This window comes from Polypterus senegalus, chromosome 15, assembly GCF_016835505.1.
Source record: "Polypterus senegalus isolate Bchr_013 chromosome 15, ASM1683550v1, whole genome shotgun sequence".
Taxonomy (NCBI): domain Eukaryota; kingdom Metazoa; phylum Chordata; class Cladistia; order Polypteriformes; family Polypteridae; genus Polypterus; species Polypterus senegalus.
Window position 1 is genome coordinate 22,458,103 of NC_053168.1, and position 14,447 is coordinate 22,472,549.

At 43.2% G+C, this 14,447-nt stretch overlaps 1 long non-coding RNA gene across 1 annotated transcript in view; it reads left to right on the forward strand.

The window, feature by feature from the left end:
- LOC120515893 overlaps nucleotides 1-5,256 on the forward strand; it is a 36,303-nt gene extending 31,047 nt beyond the window's left edge. Inside the window, exon 3 of the long non-coding RNA XR_005630727.1 lies at nucleotides 4,761-5,256. This is a non-coding gene — a long non-coding RNA (uncharacterized LOC120515893). The remainder of the gene's footprint in view (nucleotides 1-4,760) is intronic.
- The last annotated feature ends 9,191 nt before the right edge of the window (nucleotides 5,257-14,447 follow it).

Consider the following 14,447-nt stretch of genomic DNA (forward strand, 5'->3'; position numbering starts at 1 on the left):
TGGGTCCAGCACCCAGAATAACGTCACTTCCAGTCATGGCCTTTAAAGCTGCCATGTTTTGAAGAGTAAACCAGTTCAGTTCAGGACTCGATTCAGGGCACATGAGTGCTCATTCAAAACCCATTTGCAGCCGGGGACAATATATGGGTGGCTGCCCCAAACCTTTTTGTGTGTGTCGAGGCTGTTCATTTCACAGTATTTATCGTTGAACGTTTTGTGCTCAGTGTTTCGCCAGGTGTTGTTAGTGTTTGTTAAATAGTTATCGCTATCTGGGTAAATTGTGTGGGATTTGTGTGCACATTGTTTGTTTGTTTTTAGCCCTCTCTATTTGTTTAGTTTATTCTTTACTAGCTGTTCCCCCCGTGGCTCCACCGTCACAGTAGTTTAACAGGACAAACTTTAACAATTGTGGCGGGCGGCCAGGTCCCATGCCCGGCGGGGACGCACCTTCTACACATGTTCTGGGGGAGCAACCATGGACTACTCAATACCTCCCCCAGGACACTTGGTGGCGGCCTCCCTGGCTGACGATGGTGCCTCAGTTTCCCCCAGGGCTCCATGGGAGATGGAGTCCTCCACAGCCCTGTTGGGCTCGGCTCGGGGGGTGGCCGCCAAGGGGAGCTACATGGGTCCCGGAGCCCTGCTGGAGAAATCTTTAGCCCCACCCGGAAGTGCAATTGGAACAAGGTGGTCAAGCACCTGGAATACTTCCGGGTGGGCTATTAAAGAGGCCAGCCACCACCAATCAACAGCCAGAGTTGGGAGGAGAGGACGAAGCTTCAAGGGAGGAGTGGTGGTGCCAGAAGGGCATGTTTTGTTTTAGTTGTGTTGTGCTTATTGTGGGACTGTGTTGTGCCTGTGGGGTTCACGGGGAAGTCCATTTTTGTGTTATTTTATACGTGCCTCCGTGTCAGTGTGGTATAGCAGGTCCACAGCTCTCAGCAAAGGCCCGTTTTAAATAAATAATCACCACGCTCGCAGCTTAGCGAGGGGGTGTGGTGGTTGTGGCTGCAGCAGTTCTCAGGGTGATTTGCGATGTGGGCGTTTCTCACCTAAGTTCACAGGTGAGAGATTGCCCGCATCTGTGATTGTTCCTGGGGCTGCTAATTTGCAGCAGCTGCTATGCCCTCCCGACTTATATAGAAGCACGAGAAAAGAGTAGAACAAGAAAGGAAAGAAAGATGGAGGCTGCTGGAGAGCATGGAGCAGGAGAGAGAGAGAGAGAGAGAGAGGGCTGGTGCGGGTGAGCGAGTGAGCGAGTGAATGCTCACAGGCAGCTGTACGGAAGCCTGGGTGTTAGACCGACACCCAGGAGTTGTAGTAGTGGTTGCTCCCGCTGAGTGATCGAGTAGTGGGAGTGACCAGGTGAAGGACGACAGGCCACGTAAGGCTATGAAGGCAGCGGGAGTCGGGAGGCCTTGGTGGTGAATTCCCCAGCGTGTGCGTCCTGGCCATTGGGTGAAAGCCAAGCCTCAGTCTGGGAGGAGTGCGCGACCGAAGTCAGGGATCGGGAGGCCTCCAGACCAGTAGTCGAACGGACAAAAGGTCAGCTGCTGAGAGGGCGACTCTCCTGTTGCGGGGCCCAAAAGGGTGGAGCAGGAGAGACACCAGGTAAACAGACACCGGGCTTTTAAATGTTTTAAAAAGACTGCTTTCTGCATTATTTTAACCTCGTTGTTTTAAGAAGACTTTTTTTCTATTGTTTTAAACCTCCACGTTTCTTTTATGGATTATTTATTTAATGAAGAAATTGAATGCACTGCTTTGTTTTGTTGGATTATAAATAAAAGCACTTTAGTACCATCCCCTTGCTATGTTGTTGCTTCACTGTCTAGCTCATCGGTAACATTACCGATGGTGTAGGGTTCAAGGGCTCCTGAACAGTAGATACAACAACAACAACATTTATTTATATAGCACATTTTCATACAAAAAATGTAGCTCAAAGTGCTTTACATAATAAAATGAAAATAAGTCAACATTAATTAACATAGAATAAGAGTAAGGTCCGATGGCCAGGGTGGACAGAAAAAAAAACTCCAGACAGCTGGAGAAAAAAATAAAATCTGTAGGGATTCCAGACCACGAGACCGCCCAGTCCCCTCTGGGCATTCTACCTAACATAAATGAAACAGTCCTCTTTGTATTTAGGGCTCTCACGGAAGGACTTGATGATGATGATGGTCACGTAGACTTCTGGCTTTTAGTCCATCAATGTTGGAGCATCATGATGCTTTGAGTAGGTGGTGGTGGCACAGGCCGCCACCACAAAGAAACCGGAAAAAGAAACAGAAGAGAGAGTTGGGGTCAGTACGGATTTTAGAGCCACCATGAATAGTTATTATGAAGAATTGAACATACAGAGTATCAGGATTAAGTTAAAGTGAAGTTATGAGAAGGCCATGTTAAAGTAATGTGTTTATGGGAGATGGGAGCATGGAGCCGAACCTGCATCGTCACAGTCAGTCTGTGTCGGGTTGACACCACTAAAGCACTTTTATTACACAATCAATAAAAAAACAAAAAAAAATTAATAATTTGTATTGAGAAGTATTTATATTGATAGCTTTCATATCCAAGGGCCTCTTGATATACAATATTTTTGGTTTTGCTGTCACGGTCAAGTTTGGTGTCCTCAAAGGGGATGGAACCAGAAGGGTTCTCATCCATAGGTTAGGACCTGGAAGTGACGTCATTAAAGGGGACGGAACCCGGAAGGGTCCTCATCCATAGGTTCGGAACCAGAAGTTACATCATCAAAGACCCCAGAAACTGGAAGTGATGTCATCAGGCCCAGTCCGAATTTCCCATGAATGGTCTGCAGAGAACTGAGATATAGAGTTAATGTACTCTGCCACCCCCTAGTCTGGTGTGGAATCACTCTCGTTCAGGCCTTTTAGCTGACAACAGATGAATGAAAAATTATCCCAAAATAAATTAAAGAAACACAAACTAACTTAACAGAAGTTGCTGATTGCCAGATGTGAGGACCTGTGCAACAAGGGGGGTCCTGAAGGGGTAGGCAAAAGAAGAGAAAGTGAGAAGTCAATGTGTGCTAAGTGGGGACAGCAGGCCAGTTGTCCTTTTAAAATGACACACTGGGCACTGGGAGAAGCCAGTGAAGGACACCGTTGCGTGCTTGGTGGGCTGCGTGTTATTATCTCTCTGACTTTTCTGCGTAGCCACCGATGGAATCACAGTGATGTCATGATCATAGATTCTGTCTTACAGCTCTGAGGACCTGCGTTCAGTTCCCAGCCTGGTCACCATCTCCCGCACCCTTCCACATCCCAAAAATGTGCTTAACTGGTAAGTCCAAATTGACTGTAGTCATCTGAGGGAATGACAGGCTGATACTGCGATGAATTGTTGGGTACAACCTGGCAAAAGTCAACAAAAACAATGACACAATGGCATTCAAAAAGGGAACAAAAAGCCTGCCCCGTAACACTCAGGCCAGCTCAGTCCGCACAAATAAAGCAATTATGTACAGGCTGTGGAGCTCTTCTCCTTAGGTGGCCTCCTTCTGGATGGTCTGACTTTAAAGACCCAGGGACTGGAAGGGGCGAAGTCAGTTGCCCTCACTGGGCGGTTCCTCTGCATTGTGGAGGAAGGACAAGATAAAACAGTTAGCAGCAGCTCCCCCTCTCGACTTGGGGTGGTAGCACATACCTGGGAAGCACTTAGATGGTGACCCTCTGATATGCATGCATGACAATCCCGACGATTCCTGCATTACAGAATAAATTCCAGGGCTCCAAAACCCTGTAATGGCAAAGACAGTCATAAATAGTTGATTCTGTAAAAGCTTTAGTGTGTCAGATTTCATGTCTGGCTGGACAGACCCACCACGATATGGTATATAATGCATTATTTTGTTGATACTGACTACCCATTCACAGAATTGAAGGAATGTGGCCTGTAATGCCCTAGAGCCAATTCTTATTCACAAGTTGACCAATCTAACCTTTCTATCTGCTTTATTGTGACATGCCAGATGATGGTGACGGTGCCATTATGACTCACGAGGTTTCCATTAGGACCGTAAAAATTTATTGCAATCATGTTTACATTTATCAAAGCATCTTTTCATCCCCAGAGGGGCAACCAAGCACTCGGCTCAAAGCCTCAACTGTCAAATTGTGTTTGAAAGGTCCATTTGTTATTAGCTCAAGTTATTAAATTACGACTTTTGCTGAAACAGGTTGCGAAAGGGGATCCATTCTGGTTTTAATCCTCCTCTTCACCCCCAGAGTCTGCGGCTCAGATAATTGAGGCAAAGCGAAAGAAATGCCAAGCTCAAAGTTTAACCCCAACAGCCAGCCGTCAACCGAAAACAGATGGTGCCTGCAGACCAAATGGCAGGGGGGCAGCAGCAGTCCAAGGAAATAATGTGCACTGAATAGAGCAGAAACACAAAACTACCCTTCACCTACACAAAATAATTTTGCGGCCCTGGTGGTATTCTGATCATCTTATTGAGATGCCCTGAGCTTCTTGTAACCTTAGAACAATTTGGTACCCTGGGCACCTAATATACATTCGTACATACAGCCGAGGGACAAAGGAAAACAATAGGGCAATAAAGTTCTAGAAATTGCAGTAATACTTCTTCTTCTTTCTTAGTGTTTATCGAAGGGTCTGCTTTTCTGGATGTCGATATCCACTTCTTTTGATCGAGGGCGTCGTCAGGGGTGCCATTAGCGAGTCCCATGTCTTCTTTAAGTCATTTAAGCCACCATTTTCTTGGTTGTTCACAGGACTGGCGTCCATCTGGGCTGAGGCGGAGGGCCACCTTGGCCACTGACTGCTTTATGCTGTGCATGATGTGGCCATACCAGGCAGGTGGGTTTTGAGGTTGTTGTGTGTATACCTTCGACTTGAGATAGCCCCACAAGAAGAAATGGCATGAAGCAAGATCAGGCGATCGGGTGAAGGCCACCTGGCATCACCACGTGTGCAGGGAGATCAGTTTCCCCAGAAACATCTCCCGCAAAATGTGTTGTATGAGCTGTGGCTCCATCCTGTTGAAACCAGGCATCCACCACATCCATTTCTTCCAGTTGGGACCGCAAAACGTTCTTTAGCATTTCAATGTAACGTTCTGAAGTGACGGTGACCATTGCTCACCCCTCCTCAAAAGAGTAAGGGCCTACAATGCAAAATTCTGCAACGGCGCACCAAACTCTTAAAATGCTCACTGTGCAGGGGTCTCTGATGAAGTTCACGAGGGTTGATTTCAGCCCAATAGCGAAAGTTTTGCTTATTCATGCAGCCATTCAAAAGGAAATGTGCCTCGTCGCTGCACATGATGATGACATCTCGATGAACGGTTTGCAGAATGTTCGAGCACAACTCTCTACGGCTCTCCCAGTCTCTCTCAGTGAATTCCTGCACTACCATCATTTTGTATAAAGTCCTCATGCAGAGTCCTCCTCAAAGACATGTTGGAAATGCCTAAGGCAGAAGCAGGTTTGTGCACTGAACGTCTAGGAGACTGCAGAATCGATGCCCTTATAGCTTGGATGTTTTCAGGCATTCGTACAGTCCGAGGACAGCCTGGAGATTTTCTGTTCAATGTTGTACCCGTCTGTCTAAATTTAGCCACCCAATGAAGAATTGTTTTCCAATTTGGGACATCACCGTTAGGAGAAATACTGCAGTGCGTTTGGAAGGCGCGTTGCGTATAGATGATGGATTCATTGTTTTTGAAGAACGCTTCGACAGTGAATGCATAGTGTGCACCGGAAAAAGGCATGTTGTTGACTGAAAACTACAAAGGATCGCCTAACAAAGGACCCCCAATCCAACCCACTCGGCTGCCTCTACCTCGCGCAATGACCTTGAGAAATGTGGTACTTCATTTTAGATCCCACTGTACCTACGAAAATAAAATCTGATGGTCAAACTCACTGCATCATTTTTCAGTGTAATCCCCCTCACTTTAACACAGTTGATCCTCTCGTTCTGGAATAGACCTCCTTGAGGTCATTATCATCGGGAAGTCACCATCCACGTAGGAATTTCTTTAGGTTTCAAAAGATGAATTAATCACTGTGGGCCAAGTCTGGACTGTACGGTGGGTGGTTAAGCTTTATGAAGCTACATTCCCTGACAGCAGCCTTTGATTTCTGGGATTTGTGAGACGATGCATCGTCATTAAGCTAACCGTTTTCCACAGCATTTCTGTTTGATGACCTCAGGTAATGACTTAGGTTGCTCACGTGATGGATGACTTGTGTGGAATGAATTCCAAAAGTAAAGCCCACTTTTGTATTTCAAAAAAATGTTACCATGGCCTTTCTGAAGGGTCTTTGACTTGTTATGCTTCTGTTGCATGGACTCTTGTTTGGTTTCAGGGTCATGCGTGGTAAACCCAACATTTCATCCCCAGCCACAATCCATGAGTAGAAGTCAGTGGGATTTTCTTTAAGAAAGTCCAGGTTTTTGTGACTGAATTCCTGGCAACATGCTTTCTGATTCCATGTCAGCATTTCGGGGAAAGCATCAAGAACGGACCTTTGACATTATCTAATAAATATGGTTGATTGTGGAAGCTGTGTCAGCTAAATGCCTAGTACATAGGCTACACCGGTAACCTTAACACAATGATCTTCCGTAATCGTGGTCTCCAATTGTTGTCACACTTCCTGTGAAGATCCCTCCACAGGACACCCTGGGTGGGGCGGGGTCATCTTCAAACGATGCTCGAGACCCCATTTAAATGGTATGGCCCAAAACTTTATCTTGCATCATCACCAACTACAGCATTCAGCCTCTCATGGGTTTCTTTTGTCTTCTTCCCTGCTTTCATATTTAGGAATTTAATGATGGAACGGCACTCCCAATCTGTCAGGTTCTTTGTATGCATGCAGGTAGATGCCATTGTCATTTTCTCTCTCTGAGTGATTGATATGACATGACCTCAAACTGCATGGTGTGGAAGGCCAAGACATGTCGTGATCTCCAGTGACAAGTTTAGATCTTCAACATAAATACATGATACTCAGGTAGATAAATTATGGAACTCTCCTCATACTTTGGCTTTTATCAAAGTATTTCCCTCACACGTGCACATGAGGTCTCCAGTTGGACTGTCGCGGTGTCTCTCTCTCTCTTCGATGGGTCCTGTGTGTGTCTGACAGTATTCTTTACATGTGCCATGACTCCATAACAGCTCAACTCACAGGAATTTCGGTCCCATCTCTACAGTTTCTTCTTCACCATTAGGCCTCCAGATGGACTGTTCTTCTGCTGGACAAGCCTGCCACTGAAGCTTATGCATGCCATTATGGATGTGCAATGCTGCTTTAACCATTTCTAGTGCACCAGCTAAGCACAAGATGCTGTGATCTTCATGAAGTCAACAGAGGCTCTGATTGGGGCTCTTGAGAGTCTGAGCAAGGAGTCTGAGTATCTGGGTAAAAACCAACATCCAGGCCTTTAAAGATCTCTTGGGCACGGCCATCAGCGGTGTGTCTGTCTTCGGAGAGAGTGTCAACCTTGTTGAGAGGTTTACTTACCTCGGCAGTGACATTCATGTCTCTGGTGACTCTTCTGATGAAGTCAGTAGATGGTTTGTGAGAGCAATAAGGGGTCATGAGGTCACTGGAAAGGGGTGTGTGGCGCTCCTGATATCTATGCAAAAGGTCGAAGGCCCAAGTCTTTAGAGTCCTGGTGCTTCCTGTCTTGCTATATGATTGTGAGACACAGTGACCTGAGATGAAGACTGAAGAGACACAGTGCAAAAGGAGTCCAAAGATTCCTTGAGTACTGCTGCTTTGACTTTGTGTTGCTCATGGAGTCCTGAATGAGACACATTACCTGCATTGTGGGGGAGCGTCAGTTACGGTACAACGGCCATGTGGCACTATACCCCGAAGGTGAATCCTCATTGCTGAGGACCAAAGCAGCTGGAATAGGCCAAAGGGATGCCCATGTAACACCTGGCTGTGGCAGAGAGATGGTCATTTTCAGGTGGTTGGACTGGACCACGTGTCTGCCTGGTGGGGTTGCCAACTAGGACCCCGAGTTGTTTAATCGTTTGGTGAGTGTGGCAACATGCTATACTAGTGCATGCTCCCCAACCTGACCTGACCTGTGCACCAACCCTCAAGCTGTGAAAAAAAAAGTAGTTGCACCCTTTGACTATTTAGAATCGTGTCCAGGCAATAAACACTTAAACACAACTAAATCGTATGTAAAACCTCTCATATTCACATTCACTGAAAATATCTTTGAGGTGTGAGGCCTTCAAAAAGAACCAGGGAAGTTACACCAAAAGATAGTCTTGCTTCCACTCAGGTCTACACTAAGATAAAATATGCTTATAATGTCCCAAAATAAATGCAAAATGCCCATTAGGGAGGGAAAAACCATCAACCTCTGCAATTACAGTGCAAGGCAACATCAAATCTTTATAACAGTAGAATTCATCAATGAAAATAAAAACAAAATACATAACAAAATTCTCAAAGGAGTGACAAAGAAGCAAATGGAATTATCAGCAAGGTAATCCAAAAGACTCAAAGCACTAACCAGAAATCAAAATCTCCAAATCAGAAAGACAGAATAAAAAAGTAAAAGAGCTAGTCAGTATTATGTTTTTATGAAAGGACCTGGAGATAACCGTAGTAAGGAAAACGAAGCCAGGTCGATACCAGAAGATCAAGAAAACCAAAATGCAAACCCAAAGAGTGGCAGGAGTCAATAATAAGAAAGAAAATCATATGAAACACAAAGTTTTATCTAATTTTAGACAGTGAGTAAAGCCCCAGTGTGATTCTTTGTACTGTCCCACAAAATGATGTCAATAACTGCGTACCCCCCAATGGATTATGGGAAACTGCTGTAGCAACAATGCAAATAAACTCTCAAACAAAGCAACAATGTCCATTAATGAAACAAAAGAGCATCAAAAATGATGGTAAATCATTTTAACTTTTGAATTAGGCAGTAATTTAAATAACTAATAGCACAATTAGATTCCTTGTTTTAAAAAGAAAACAAACAAAACAAGACAGTTTTGATTTTTTTTCTATAAATAAAAATCCTCAAGAAAATAAAGAAGATTGCAAGTGATGGCACCACTAAGCACATACCATGTACAGTACTGTAGAGAGACTGCAATTCCCACAAACCTCTGTAAGAGCTGGGAGCAGTTTCTCAACGATGATGGACAGGTAGCCCCGCCTCTTGGGGGAACCACCAATAAAATACAAGGTATATGGCAGACTGCGGTGGGTTGGCACCCTGCCCAGGATTGGTTCCTGCCTTGTGCCCTGTGTTGGCTTGGATTGGCTCTAGCAGACCCCCGTGACCCTGTGTTAGGATATAGCGGGTTGGAAAATGGATGGATGGATGGTATATGGCAGAACAACACACACAAGTAAATAATAAACAAACTAATGAAAAAACACAATTGTTAAAGAGTAAATATAAATAATATTAAGATGAATAATATTAACCAAATAAATAATATTAAGATGGATAATATTAACCAAAGAGTTAAAAAATGAACAAATCATAAACATAAGCCAATGGGAAGTCTGGCTTAAACATAGCAGGTGGGTAGAGGGGAGGGGTGTGGGTGTTTCTGTACCAACTGTCAACTAAATATCTCTAACAAGCTGAAGTTCTAGGAATGGTTGGGTAAGTCTTACAGTAGGTTTAACGAGTTCCTGTGTGCGTATTTATTTTTACCTTTTTAATGTTTTTAATGCTCCAAGTTAACCCTCGACTCATTATGCTGTGAATGACACGACGTAATTACCAACAGTAGACTTCCACAGTGTGCACAATTTCATCCACAATGTACAGTGTTTCCTGTAGGTAGGTCGGTGCCATTTCAAATCACTCTCCAGGATTCCTTTGGTACTTTCCCATGAGACCACCCCTTCTATTTTATTTTATTGAATTTATTAAAATCAAATAATATTCCATACATCCATCCATTTTCTAACCCGCTGAATCCGAACACAGGTTCACGGGGGTCTGCTGGAGCCAATCCCAGCCAACACAGGAACCAATCCCGGGCAGGGTGCCAGCCCACCGCAGGACACACACCACACACACACTAAGGCCAATTTAGAATCGCCAATCCACCTAACCTGCATGTCTTTGGATTGTGGGAGGAAACCAGAGCGCCCGGAGGAAACCCATGCAGACACGGGGAGAACATGCAAACTCCACGCAGGGAGGACCCGGGAAGCGAACCCGGGTCTCCTAACTGCGAGGCAGCAGCGCTACCACTGCGCCACCGTGCTGCTAACATTCCATACACATAACTCAAATTTAACAAAAAGAAAAAAAAAAGGTTTGAAACAAATCAACCCCCATCCCCGAGAAAGAGAGACAAATGAATAGATAAAATAATAAATGAGTAAAGATAAATGGAGTAAAAGAGGGGAGAGAACCTGCTTCCTCAATTGAAATGCTTATTCTAAAATGTTATTGATTAGATCCTGCCAGGGTTTGAAAACGTTTTGTACAGATCGTCTAAGTGCGAATTTGATTTTTTCCAGTTTCAAATAATATATAATATCAGTTACCCACTGACTTAAAAGAGGAGAGTTAGGATGCTTCCAGTTGAGCAAGATAAGTCTACGTGCCAATAGTGTAGTAAAGGCCATCACAGTTTGTTTGTCCTTCTCCACTTTAAGCCCCTCTGTGAGTCCACCAAACACAACTGTTAGTGGATTAGGAGGGATTGTGACATCAAGGCTGCCTGAAAGGCACTTAAAGATTTTGGTCCAGAATAATGTTAATTTGGTGCAGGCCCAAAACATGTGACCTAATGAGGCTAGAGCTCGATCGCAATGTTCACAGGTTGGATCTTGCCCTGGAAACATTTTGGACAATCTTAAATGCGACAGATGTGCTTGATATATAATTTTGAGTTGAATAACTGTATGCTTTGCGCATATGGAGCTCGAGTGGATTCTGTGCATTGCTACTTTCCACTCCTTTTCTGAGATATCGAGTGAGAGATCCTTTTTCCACTGTACTCTTGGATCTTTGAAAGGGAGGGACTGTAAAATAGTTTTATATATTACAGAGTCCTCAAGACTGATACATATTTTTTCCGGCATAGAAGTAGGTGGGAAGTGAGGAAAATTGGGCAGGTTATTTAACAAAGTTTCGAATTTGAAAGTAAAGAAAGAAATGTGTTGCTGGTAAGTTAGATTTGGAGTGTAATTGTTCATAGTACAGATTTCTAAGTGATTTAATCCCGGATGTTTTCCAGGCATTAAAAACTGCGTGCGTTTGAGAGGGTGGAAAAAGGTGGCTCTCGTGCAGAGGCGCCATAGTTAAACGCTTCCCTATCTTAAAATACATCCTACATTGTTCCATATTCTGAGTGAGTGAAGCACAATTGGGTTGTTAGTATATTATCGATAACTTGTATTTATTGGGGTACAAAGCAAGGGATATAAAGAAGCACTGCAGGATTTTATTTCTATTGCAGACCAAACCTGTGTATGTTCATCTATTTGTGTCCATGTCCAGGTTTTTATAGTTTGTATGTTTGCTGCCCAGTAAAGGGTGTTGGTATAGTTGTTATGGTCAACACCAGAGAGACTGACCTTCTGGGAAATCAAAGTTCGAAAAAAGAAATTTCACACCAAATAAACTAGGTGTGAAAACGCCTTTAGACACCTGTTCTAGCAGGAGAACATTAGGCATGAATATTTGAAAGGTGTCTTTTTAATTTTTTTTTTTTTAGTATGGCACATTAATTCTGAATGGTGTGTAAGGGTGTGAGTGTGAGTTGTTTTCTATCGACTCCTTGCTAGAAATTTTGAGGGGTGTACGTCTTCTTAATTTTTGTGCAATAGATCTCAAATCCATTTAAGTTTATGGCCAGTGCTGGTGCCAGGTTATTTTGCAGCCTAGGCCAAGTTTATTGTGCCAACTGACTGTTCAGTAGCTGACCTGTGCGGCTGGGTCCCCAGTCCCCCTCTTATGATCTGCACCCTAAGCGAATGCCTAACTCGTCATAATGGTGGTTCTGGCCCTGTTAATACCCATCATCTTTTTAACTTTTTGTTGGGCGATATTGAACATGGGTTTTTAAAGTGTAACTTGATTTTATTTTTGTGCATTGCATCAGGACTCTGTCTGAGCTCATGACCAGGTAAGATCCCCTTCAGCCTTGGAGAATAGTAAAGGTGGATTTTCTGTGATCATAATTTTATTAAGAGAAAGGAGAAAATTTGAATATCCAAATTAATAATAAATGGAACCATCCCATCATCAAGCCCCCAACCACCAGTTACTCCAATCACATTGTGGTCGTACATCTGTACCAATAGATTGTCAGTTGCCTAAACATATAAAAGATAGGAATGAAGTTGTCGCTCCAATTCTAACCATAGAGAAAAAGGTAAAAGGGAAAAAGGCGAGGAGGACAGAAAGCAAGAGACAGTTAGGAATTGATACGGTACTAACAATACAATTAAGGAGTAGGTTTACTCTTGGAATCTCTGGCCCATGAGCCCAGACCAGACTGATCATATTGTTCAATTTATCAATATTAGAGCGGTATGCTCCTTTGATCTTCACAGCTTAGAGTTACAAAATCATTAGGTTAAAAAAGGTTGATCTCCAGTGAATATGTATGAGAGGATTAATAGAAAATCAACCAAAGGCTATTGCAGTATTTGCAGTAGGCGACATCAAGGGAATGTCTTTGCTTTATAATCCTAAAGCAAAGTACAGAGAAGTCCAGTTAAAGAGAGATGTGAAGAAGAAAAGGAGTACAGTATTTATAGGATGAGTTCAGAAATTCATGAACAGTAATAACTCGGTTAACGAATCCCCTGAGAGGAAAGCTCCTTTATAATAAAGCCGGCATTTAAATGTGCGATGATGCACAAGCAAGTTCAAGTACCTGTCACCTAGAGTGCTGTGGAAGTCATTAATTGTGGTCGTCCGCTGTTCGCTGTAATTATTTTCTGGTTACATATTTTTTCCTCCTTTTTGTAAGTGTATTTCTAAATTATTATATAAGTGTTATTTTTTTGGGAAGTTGAGTCCTTTCATGTCTGGGAATAGAATGAATCATCTCCTTCCCTTTTTGTACTGAGATGGAACATCTTCTGAGCAATTTCTTAAAAGCACTTGGAGAAGGATGCTACCGATGGCGTCACGAACAGGTACTAAAGGTAGTTGCCTATCGCATTGCCACAGCTATTGATGCTAACAAGCACTACCATCCTGCAAGGAGTATTATGCCCGTTATCAATGCCAGTCAAAAGGCCCACCCAGAGTCTAGAAGAAAACCAGACCTCTTACATATATTTGTGACTGGCAGCTGAGAATGGATTTGGCCAAGCAGTTGAGGTTTCCCTGAGAATATCCCAATTACAACTCTCCACCCAGACATGATAATTTTTTCAGAGGTGATTATTAAATGGTCATGGTGAATCTCACTGTGTCCTGGGAATGAACTAACAAGCTGAAACATTCAAAGTACCAGGAGCTAGAAGAACATTGTTGGAGGCAAGGCTGGAGAACATGCAACTAATCCATTGAAGTGGACTGTCTTGCATTTGCAGGGCACTCAATGTGAAAAACCCTAACAACTGGTGGGAGTCATGGGGAAGCTTAAATGGAAATCTGTCAGATTAGCTACTGAAGCCTCAATGAGAGCCACCAGGTGGCTATGAATTTCGAGGGCAGGACTACAGTCAGTTGCTGGAAGGACACAAGACAAGGCCTGGTCATCCCTGGCTGGGTCAGTTGAGTGAAGGAGTCTCATGTTGAATGACCCCATGTTACATCACTGATGATGTGTCCCATTGCATTTGTAGGATTTATTTCACAACTGAGGTTAGTTTTCAGTTTCACTTTTTTTTAATACTGTTAGAGTTTACTTGCATCTTTTGGCAAAGCCATTGTGTTTTTTTTTTAATGGGGGATGCCATTGTGGCAGTTCAGAGATCACAAGATATGTCATCAGCAGTGTGACACTAAAAAGCTCATGCTTGTCATGTCCTCTTTATCCAAGTTTGCTAAACAATACATATGACAATTAGCACTGCACTTTCCTGGTATTTGATTCTTTGGCAACGTTATCTTGACTGTGATTTTGAATTTTGTTTAGTTTGATGAAAGATTGTCTTGATTTCCTGATTTAAAAACATGTTTCCTGAGTTACATTTCATCTTCTAGTCCTTGACTCAAACTAATTCTGCTAATTTTACCAAATATTGTTGATATAGTGAGTACTGTAGAAGGGAAACTAATTATACTTGACTGCTTAGTTATTTCACGTTGTGATGAACTAGAGAGTTGCTAAGCACAGAGTACCAAAAAGCTGTAGCAAACAATACTACAAGTGGAAGGATAGTTTGAAGCAAAAAGAGGCAAAGAAAGAATCATCTCTATATATATAAAATCCAACATCTGTCTTTCTGTATGTCTGTCCGCTTTTCATGAGAGAA